Source organism: Haemaphysalis longicornis, unplaced genomic scaffold (assembly GCF_048455015.1).
Source record: "Haemaphysalis longicornis isolate Haplotype H1 unplaced genomic scaffold, Haemaphysalis longicornis Haplotype H1 scaffold_2, whole genome shotgun sequence".
Classification (NCBI taxonomy): Eukaryota; Metazoa; Arthropoda; class Arachnida; order Ixodida; family Ixodidae; genus Haemaphysalis; species Haemaphysalis longicornis.
The window spans coordinates 275,771,424-275,782,153 of NW_027526295.1; the positions used below are offsets into that span (position 1 = coordinate 275,771,424).

The following is a 10,730-nucleotide window of genomic DNA, read 5'->3' on the forward strand; positions in this document are numbered from 1 at the left end:
TACGCACTTTTGACAAAAGTTGGTATCGATGTTATTGCGAAGGGCACGCAGCCAAAGTTCATAAGCGCGGTTTGAGTCTCGTCTGACGAAACGCACCATCCGAACTCGCGGCCAAGCGCATGTTGAGCAACGTGCGTCGGAGTCACGCCTCCACGTCCGACGTCGCACGAAGACGTCTTACTCCAGGGCGGAGAGGGAGAGCGAGATCCAGCACGGTGGAGGCGGCCGAGCGCTGGCACTAATCCTGCTGACACACTCGCCGCAGCGCCGAAGTCACCGATGCTCAACAAATTAAGTCGGCAAAACGAGGAAAAACAAAAACTAACACGGCCAACAACGAGCACCACCGGCGACACCAAGGTCAGAAGCAGAAAAATGTGGCCACGGGGAGAACCAGCACGGTGGAGTGAAAACGAAGTCCGGCGGCCGAGTCAGCAGCAGCAACAGAACGCACCACTGCGCGATCCGCGAAAATGCCTCTGGCGGCGCCCAGTCCAAGTGCGGAGCGCCAGCGAGTCGCCGCGAGACCCCTCGCTGCCTCCTCTCTCCGGCGGGCAGCGTCACGGGCTCGGCGCTCCCGGCCTCTCCTCTTCCCGTCGATCCCGAGGACGGCGCCCGCTCTCCCTAGAACGGGAAAGCAAGACTCCCTGCGCCGCCGCATCCCCCCTCTCTCCTGCCGGAGTTGCGCCGTAGCGCCGCCACCGCGCCTTGCGCTTCCCATCGGGCGTGCTGTTAGAAGCGCCGAAGGGAGGCGGAGAACGCGCGGCTCATGCGCAAACCTAACCTCCTCGTTGTCGTAGCTGGCGCCGCCAGAAGGGCAAGTCCTATCCAGAGCGGCGGAATGCGTAGCCAAATGCGCCCCGCTGTTCCTCCTGCACTGCGCGACACTTCCGTTCCTGCCGGCTTCTTTGCAGTGAAAAAGGCTTCGTAAAGGGTAGAGAAAAAGCGCGTGGAGAAATAGAAGAGCCGAAATGGGGGTAGCCTCGTCGCGCCGTGGGCCAGATGCAGGGAGGGATCGACGACTGCTCGGAGGCGCCCCTTTTTTCGCAAAGGATAATATCGAAGATAAATGGGAGTTCGCGAAATAGGCGTTCCCTTTAATCCCCCGCCTGTACAGAATAAGTTGCGCCGACCGCTAAAAGAGCAGCCTTAACCCTGGCTCGCTCAATTCGTCAGCGCCGTTTTAGCCGCCAACATCAGCTGCGCGCCGTTGCCGCAAAATCACCCGTCGCATTCAAGGGCTGTTTCGTTGCGCTAGCATCGAACCGTTCGCATAGGATCGTATTACCGTGTGCAGTAGCTTCGCGATGCGCGCATTACGAAAAACATATCGACCAATATATACGGCGGATATTTGGGATGTACCTCGCTCTTCGGATGCTGCCTTTTGATTCTGCCTTCTTTACTTGAACTTTTGCTCGTCCCTCCATGCGTGGGCTTAAAAGAAAATGAGAGTCGTGTCTGACTCACGTCGTGCAAGCGTTGGCTTCCGCAAACGTCTACATGACGCGACTCATACGCGCATCTGAATATGACGTAAGAACTGCTTCAATATGAGCGTAGAACGTCAGGCCTGCATAGACGTTATCAGCAGAAGATCATTGAAGGTACAAGCCAAAAGAACTGCATGGAAGCATGGAAATTCCTCCTGCCATCAGCACGCAATACTAGGACAACAAAAAAGGCAGCAGTGGATCAATTTAAGGGCTTGCAAAGCAATGCTCATTACACCAATTCACGCTTTGAAAGTGTAGGAGTTGGCCACGCAAGGCGAGTACGATAAAGATAAATACGAAAAGTTAAGGAGTGTCTCCGTAAACAAGCTGTGGCCGTAGAAGCTCGAATAATTCGAAAACAGGAGCAATTCTGCACAGGCATTGGTAACTAAGACAAGCACGACCATTGTCCAAGCGATTTATTATCTGTCAACAAGTCGATTTCCAACAGTCATCGTGTAAATCACCCTTTACACCAATCCAAAACGGAACTCAAGGGTCTCACGTCTAACGACTGATTAGTCAGGAATACAACCGTGCTCGTAAAGTTCTGGATATGTAAGGCTGCATTCCGAATCAAGCTGTTGACTTTTCTGACACCTGCATTTAAAAACAGTGAGGGGGACCACGGAAGAAGAAACAAAGGCCCCTCAGGCCTGAACCGTGTGGCCATCCGCGGCGAAACCCATTTGTTTATTGTAACAGCGAAAATGTAAAACATTGGCTGATGGAAAAAATTCAAAATGAAGAAATGCACCTTAAGCAAAAAATAAGCAGTTAGATTTTGCTCCAGCGCTTCTATTTCGGGAATCTATTCTTGAAATGGTCCCCTAAATAAGTTTCTTATGTGTTATTTTTAAAAATGCATTGTCATGGAATGATCATGTAAATCACATATGTACGAAGTTATCGCGTTCTGTCGGCATTTTATGGAAACTTAAGTGTTTGTTACCCTGTTGGCTTAAAAAGCAGTTGTATTTTGCTCTTGTGCAGTCCCTCCTGCACTATTGCCTTCTGATTTGGGGCAATACTACAAATTCAAATTTGAATGCTTTACTTGTACTACAAAAAAAAGCTATCAGGGCTATTGCGAATCTATCCTATAGAGAAAGTACAGAACAACAGTGGAGAAGCTTGGGCATTCTAAAAATCCACGATTTAGTTAATTTAAGACGCGCGCAGGATATCCACCACATATTTTATGAACACCCCGACCTATTTCCGAATTTGGAATCTTCACCTCAGACAGCGTACCCCCTAAGAAAAAAACATTACAGAAAGCCGAGAATTAGAACGAATTATGGCATTCAGTTGAAGCAATATCAGGTCATATACTTTTTAAATAATAACGAGGAGATTGAAGTGCTTAATAAAGAGTTTAAATCCATAAAACTGTTTAAAAAACATTTGCTTCAGGTATTGCTACAATGATATGCCCAGTTTTCAATGCGTCAGCAGACTATAATTCTCGCGGAAAGAGTGTTACGTTTGCGTTTCTTACTTTAATAATGATTGTTTTTTATGTTTAAGTTCAGTAACTTTCTGTGTTAAACTTGACTTTCTTGTCGTGTTTTCACTTTTAATTGAGCTGTTAGGCTCTATTAAACGTGTGCATGTCATGCTTTTTTCAATCTTTTCTGCTGGTTTGTAAATTAATGCGGTAAAATTGTTAGTGGATGGTATGTGTGAGTGTATATTTTAATTTCTCTTACGATGGCATTTTCTTTGTTTTTTGGGCTTCGAAAAATGCGCTAGCTATGTTGTTCCTTTTCTGCATGATCTAAGAAAATATTTATCTATTTTTTTCTTTTCTTTTGATTTTGTGATGTGTGCTGCTTTGGGAGCAAGGGCCTCGTCAGGCTGTAGCCTTTTGCCCTCCACCCTATGTGTAAATGTACTTTCACCTCTTGAAATGTTTCAAATAAAAAAAAAAGAGTGCGTAGGAACTATTAGACATTTTTGAAAAATTCTTGAAATTTTGTGAATAATTTGTATTGATGACGGATTTTATTTTGTTATATCCGCCCCCAGTCACGCGTTTTGCTAGAGCTACAAATATAAATGCTTGACAGCGCGACACGAAAGGACAGATCACGCTAGACCAACCTGGTGCTGTAAAATAGGTAGAAACACCAGCAAAGAGTCGCGGTGCTTGTTTTTTATTAGTGCATCGAGAGTTTTAGTTGGGATCACTGTGTCAAAAAGTATCAATTTACAATCCTTAGGTCGAGGTTCACGGTTTAAAAAATGCACTGAGGCTGACATTATGCTCCACCACTGCGCAGGCGCGAACCTCTCCGGAAGTTTTGCCGGCATCCCATTTTTTACAGGTACCGAGAAAGAGATACACCCGGTTTTATTCTCCTACGCTCCCCCGTAAAATATCAAGCAGGTGTCAAGTGAGCCAGTTATATCTTGTCGGTAACCGCAGTTGTCTTTCCAAATGACAAAGCACCAAAACAGCGTCTGTGTTTTGTGGTTCCTTACTTTATCCAGTATTTGGCGCTGGTTTTCTTCGGAGTCGCAAATTAAGGCGAATTCTTTTCTACCAGAAAAAGTGAAACTGTAACCTTTTTGCCATCTAAAACTTTGCGTCTTTAACTACTGAATCTTTAACGCTCCCTTGAACGATGTTTCACAACCTTAGATACTCGACACGTAACAACGCACTCAAACTTTTCGGCACCTTTAGTCCGCTTAGTCGGTATGCCTACTCTCCATATCCCTCCGACTTCACAGATGTCGCGCATTAACAGATTCGTGTTTCTAAATTACTTGCAAATCCAGCTTATTACAAAATATGTGGTGACGGCCTAAATCCATCTGTACAATTTCACATATGCTTGCCTGACAATGTTGTAACTTAGTTATGGTTTCCTATCGCTTCGGGCTAGAATTCCGACAATATTAAGCCTGAAGATAATTAGCAAATCACTCTAATCATCTGTCCAACCATTTAATTTTTTCCTCAACAGCTTGCACGAAAAAGTGTTTTACTTTGCATTCATTATATCAAAGGATTTACAAGTAACTATTTTTATAGGTAATGCGGCATACTATATTTTTGTTTTCTCTGCTATTTGATAAAATTTTTGTAAGAGGATCACTGGAGCGAAAAAACAGCCGATACCAATTACTAATACTTTTATCAAAACCTAGTGGACAATGCTGAAGCATAATGTTTAACCTACTATTGGAGGCGCCAATTTTCTCAGCGCTTTGAATTTTCACAACAGCTTCAAAATAAGCTGCTTAACCTAGAAACTTTGGGATGACATCCAGCCAGCTAATTAAGTATTTAATCGGCGCACAGGCCGTAAGCAGAAAAAAATGTTTTAGCAGAAACAAAGATGAGGCAATTTTTAGTGCTGAGATTGATATTTTTTGTTGATTATCATCTGTTTTTAATGCAACTTCCCCGCGTAATATTTAAACTAAAAAAGGGAGAAAAATCAGCAGCCCCTGCATCCTATCAGCCCTTGCGCGCACAGCTTATTCGAAGCAACTTAACTACGATGGAGTCACTAATTTATGAACGACTATGTAAAGCGAATAATACACTAATTTCGCCAACCTTTCACCTGTTTCGTTATAACTTTTGAGTACACGACAACGAGTTGAAACGTAGACGTTCTAGCAGAGCATGGTAGCTCTCATCCAGTTCATTAGATGAAATAAAATCAGGCCGTATTGGTGTATTAAAAACCGAGGCTACTCCTTGGCTATGAAACATGGCAGCAACTCAACCTAGACCCACCCGCGTTCGTCTTCCCAGCCCGTAAAATTCGCACACATGGGCGTTTTATTTCCCGTCTCTATCAGGAAAGCAGTTATCGTTGCCTGGAATCGAACCTGCCAGCTCTTGCACAGTAGCGCTGAGCGCTAACCCCCGAACAACTACGCTGGGACTCATCATTCGAGAGTCCGAATTGTTAACAAATGAATATGCCCAAAGGACCGAGTTAAGCTCACGCTGACCACAACTGGGGCCTTCAGCAACGAGGCGCAGCTCGTACGAAAGACCGAAAAATTGAAACTGTAACTGTCGGTTCTTCTTTGCATAACCCCTCTCCCCATAGCCCCTAGCTGCATTTTCACGAAAAAGTTAAAGCGGTTCCACTCAATATGAAAGCTGTCGGAAGTGACGAGCAGTATTTCGCCATAATGGACTGCAGCCCCGTTATCCGCTCACTGAGGCCGGCCAATGCATTGAGAATTCCCCGCCTTCACAGGGCTCACGCGCCTCCTGCCTTAAAAGTGCACCAGCGGGAGTTCTTTTCTGTTTGTGCTTGCTTTAATTTAGTATGCAAGGGCTGTTTTGCGCCATTTCGAACGCTTCATTTTTTTCTTGCACGGCTGGAGCCTTTCTGCTTCATTTCGAACGCACCATTTTTTTTTTCTTCTGCGGCCGCCTTTTTCGCTTACTATCGTGAAAACCAACCGAACGAGCGTTCCTAACTAAATGAACGCTGGGGCTGCCGGTTATATACACAGATTTGGCCTGAAATGTACCTGCAGTTTTCTTTGCGTTAAACAACAAGATGTATGACAAGTGCCAGCAGTTCACGAGGTTCGAACGGTTATGACTATTTAAACCGCGTGGTTTTCAAAGCCTCAGCGTGACTCCCGGATGACGGTACTACTTGAGTCCGTTATCTCGCTACGCCTCCTGATTCCGGCAGTCGCATCGACCGTTAGCAAGCCACGACGACAAGGCGAGCCCATAAAGTGCTCCGCACTTAAAAACTGGGCGGTGCCTAAAGAGCGCCTTTAAGAGGGGAACGTGACAGCCGAGCAAAAGCGCACGTAGATGTGGCACTCGTACATGAAGTCGACTCAAAAGAGCGTCCCGTACTGCTTCACGGCCTCGCGTATGGATCGAACACGTCATGTCTCCCTGTGGCCTAACGGCGGCCCCGCTCTAAGTACGTATTCTGCACAAGCCAACAATGGCGTCTTTACCGCCGCTCTACTCCAAACACTTCGCGGCGGATGAAAACTTTTTCATACTGAAGTAGATCAATCAAGTTTTTGCGTCACTCGACACGAGCTTCTTGACGTATTTGCTTTAGTATATTTCATTCATTCATTGGAACATGCTATTTTAACGTCTTAGGCAGAAGGCGATTGCCTTTAAAGCGTGCTTTGCGCATAGCCGTTGGGCACAGGGTGTTGCCAACTGATAGATTGGCGGCCGCTTAGCTGTACTGATATTAATGCTTTTTTTGTGGGTTTACAAATGAACAGCGGTGCAAGCAATGTGTTTTGGGCACAAAATATATTAGGGCAGACTTCGATATGTCTGTTTATTAAGTTGTCAGCCAATGTTGTTTTTTAATAGCGGAGGTGTTGTACAAGCCGTAAGTCCGCCGTGGCAGGAAAAAATACCAGCAAAATGGCGAGCGCTCGTGATCACGTGCCTTGCGGCGACCGCTGAGTCCCCAGTGACTTTAGAAAGAAAAAAAGTCTAGCGCAAACGCTAAAGGCAAAAAGACACCCTGCTTGAGAGAGGTCACCACCGCCGCCGCATTCTCAGAAGTCATTACGGATGATTGGAAACATGGCTACGAGAGTGCTAATCGTTCCCGAGACGACTTGGAGATCCCGCCACCGTTGCGTCGAGTCGATGACGAAGAGCTGGTGGAAGTCTACAATGCTGAGGATGACTGTGCATCTACCACTTGCAGTGCAGGAGACGACGACCGCCTCGATGCATATGACGGCGATTACTAGCACCCCAAGAATGCAAATAAACAATGCTACTAGAACCTAACTATCTGTCCGGCAATTCTCACCTACAACAGCTTCGTCATTGAAGTCTTTTGCGTGAGTTCAAGCTTCCCTGAATTTTTTTCGACTAGTTAGGCAGTTGCGTTTGATGGCGACCTTCGTTACTTCTTGCTATAATGCAAATTCTCTGCATTAGTCTTGCACTTTTTCCTACCTTATAGAACACCTTTCTGAAAAGGCGCTGATCCTACTGTTGACGCACTAGTAGTCGAATTAGTTGCTATAATTTTTTTCGTTCAATCTGTTCGTTCAAATAATATAATATAATCGGCAACAGTGTATCAAGTGTTCCAAAGGGATTCGTTTTTGAGAAACTATCGAACTAGCGGTGTATAAATTTTAAATTTATGCAAGACACCGTGGTCCCCGCATTTAAAATATCGTATGTGATTAAACGAATGTGTTCAATAAGAGGGTAATGCAAGTGAACACCAGCTTTACAACAGTTGGGAAAGAAACAACTGTTGGAAAGGCCAACATTGTGAAAAGAGAAGATTGAAAACACTTTGAGGGGAAGGGGGGGGGGGGGGGCAAGTCAATATGTCGTTCTTAATTTTTTTTCGTCTTTTCGTCGTCATGTACTGAGCTCTTACATTTAGATTATGATATATTTTCTGCCACCACTGCTTTGAAAGATCATTCATCACTAGCAACCATTATTTCCTCAAAAATCAATATCTTCGACCATACCCCCCAAAAAAGTTCGCCCGTCGACGACGCCAGCTGAAAGCACTGTGATGATGTTTCTAATGTAACAAATGGAAGTTTAAGGAATAAAGGGTAAAAAAAAATGTCCAAGCTGAAACGTTCAACTTGAAGTTATGGCTTGAATTTACAGCTTTTAGGGGGCACCATTTACTCTAAGCTATAAGCGCAGGCCTTGTACTAAAAGTCATATTCTCTTGAACGACCCTTTCCCTACGAACGGTATGACCATCAAATACTGGGACTATGAAGTTCACATCGATCGGGCTACCACGAACATACTTCAGGGATCCCACTGTATTGCTACCATCCGATCGGATTTTATCCTTCTGCGGTGTAAATGCGCAAATACGTAGCCTCTATCGCAAAAAAAAAAAAAAGAAACCAGAGCCGGAGGAGATGCAGTGAGAGCATTTAAGGGAATGTACTGGGCATTCGATTTGTGGTCATCACGCGTTTTGCAACGTCGTTGGACATTGATGCCGCAGGAATTCGTTTACTGCCTGAAGCTCTTTGGAAGGAGTGACGACAGTTGTTGACGAGGCGTCTTCAGCGCGTGTTCAATCTGTAATAGAAAGACAGCTAATAAGCAGGAAAGATTGCCCTGCATGAAAAGCCTGTAAAATGTCCTTTTAACAGCGAAGCTGTTTAGCAAATCATAATTTTACGCTGTCTGCAGTTAAAGATACCAATAAAATACCGAGCGCGCTAACGTCATCCTTATATTTAAAAGTACTCTTGCTGATTCGAAGTTGGGCTCGGCTCTCTGCTCAACTCTTCTAGAAAACGGATAAATTGTCTGAAATGCAACATCCAAGTTTAACGGTGACCATATCGAAAGGGTTCAAAATCAGTTCATTACTTAAGTACCGTTTCCATCATGTGCAAGGAGACGCAAACGGTAGCATGTCTTTTCTGAAAAGTTTTCCTAGACTTTGCTGCCGACGAATGCCAGCTGATCTCATCTTTCCTTGTAAACTTATTCATTGCAGTTTTTTTGTGTGGCGACCTGGTTCCACTTATAAATGTCAACGTGGCGAACAAATTTTTCTGATCATTTTGTGCTTTCAGAAAGGATGTTCACCCTTCAGAGCCGATGTTCACCCATGGGCAGGATACAATGTTGAGTAGTTGTGCGGTTTAACGCGCCGACGCTACACAGGATTTGAGGCGTGCCGTTGTGCAGGGCTCCAGAATAATTTTTACCACTTGGGTTTCTTTAATGTACGCTGAAATCTCTAACACAACGGCGTTTTCTTTTCGGCTGCATCAGAAAAGCGCCTGCCGCGGCAGGAACCGAACCCGCGTCCTTTGGCTCAGCAGCCCAACGCCATAGCCACTCAGCCACCGCGGTGGGCAGGATACAATGTTTGTATTGTTGCGACTTAGAAGACGGAGGTGTGACAGTAGGATGGCGATGCGCCTATCGAACAACTTGGCTGGCCAAGAAGCACGGCACGCATCCTTAACTGGGGATTGTACACTGCACAGCGATCACAGACACCGCAAGCCGGGAATCGCGGCTTTACCGATATCCACGTGACAATATAATGGCTGATCCAATCGTCTTGATACATTCCAAAGCTCTTTTTCATTGTCTTCTAATGACTTGAAAGCTGCTATAGCTTCAGCGCCCTTTCGCCCTAATTCCAAATTTAAGTGCCCTATATCACTGTCTTTCTTATACGTACGTGTCGTTATGTTTGTTTGTTTTCAACTTTCCCTATGCTTTAAACTTCTATCGGCTTGAGTACACTGCTTGCTACGCGGAGCTTCTTATTTATTTTTGAAATTTTAAAATCTATTTTTGTTCGAAAGTTTTTTGTATATGTGTATTTTGTCTTTTTTATGTGCATGCGGTTTTTCTGCTTGCTTGTTGAGTTCCCTTTCCGTGGCTTGCATGAAATGTGCCTTGATATTTATCGCCTGAGTGCGAGGGCTAGCAACACTGGGTTCTTTTTTTTTTCTTTGTGAGATTTCTTAAACTATTTTTGTTTTATTGCTTTTGTCATATATATGCTATTTTGTGTGTTAAATTGTCTTGGTTTTCGTTTGTTTTTATACATGGTGCACCAGTACCAAGAGCCTAGGGTTGTTTCTGGGCACCCGAAATAAACAATGATTGATTGATCGATTGATAGATCCATTGGTTCATTGGTTGATTGACTGAGTGATTTATTTACTAATCATTTCTATTGATTGATTGATTGATTGAATGATTGATTGATTGATTGATTGATTGATTGATTGATTGATTGAATGATTGATTGATTGATTGATTGATTGATTTATTGATTGATTGATTGATTGATTGATTGATTCATTGCAATTGTCGTCTTTATTTAAACATGAAGCGAGTCTGTTCAAATATATTTCCCCCACATCCATTCTTATAGCCGTGCCTGAAGGAACGCACCAGCTGCAGCTCGCCACGGAAAAGCTAGCGCCGCACAAAGAGGGCACGGTTCCGCTTGGAGCGAGCGCGACACCCGACGGTTCACCTGGCTGCTTTGTGGGCGCAATTACGTCCCTTGCTCCCGCACGCTGACCGAAATGAAACGCGACGCGGACGGATGGCTGGCTGTGACAAATTGCGCCGATTCATTTCGCCGACGTCGGCCGCGCCAGCGGACAAACGCCGCTGTCAACGTCTCTCACGCGAGCAGACAAATATCCCCCTTCTCGGACAAAATGTATACACCAAACAGAAGAAAACACGCTGCCATCAACAAAAACCTG

The 10,730-nt window shown here is 44.8% G+C and overlaps 1 protein-coding gene across 3 annotated transcripts in view; it reads right to left on the bottom strand.

The window, feature by feature from the left end:
• The window catches only part of LOC144170735 (neuroligin-4, Y-linked-like), a 358,223-nt gene extending 357,611 nt beyond the window's left edge, over positions 1-612 (bottom strand). For 2 of the 3 annotated variants that reach the window (XM_077700709.1, XM_077700711.1), the window contains exon 1: positions 8-612. The gene's annotated coding sequence lies outside the window, so the exon portion shown is untranslated. The remainder of the gene's footprint in view (positions 1-7) is intronic. The other variant, XM_077700710.1, reaches the window with a different exon arrangement.
• Between the last annotated feature and the right edge of the window lie 10,118 nt (positions 613-10,730).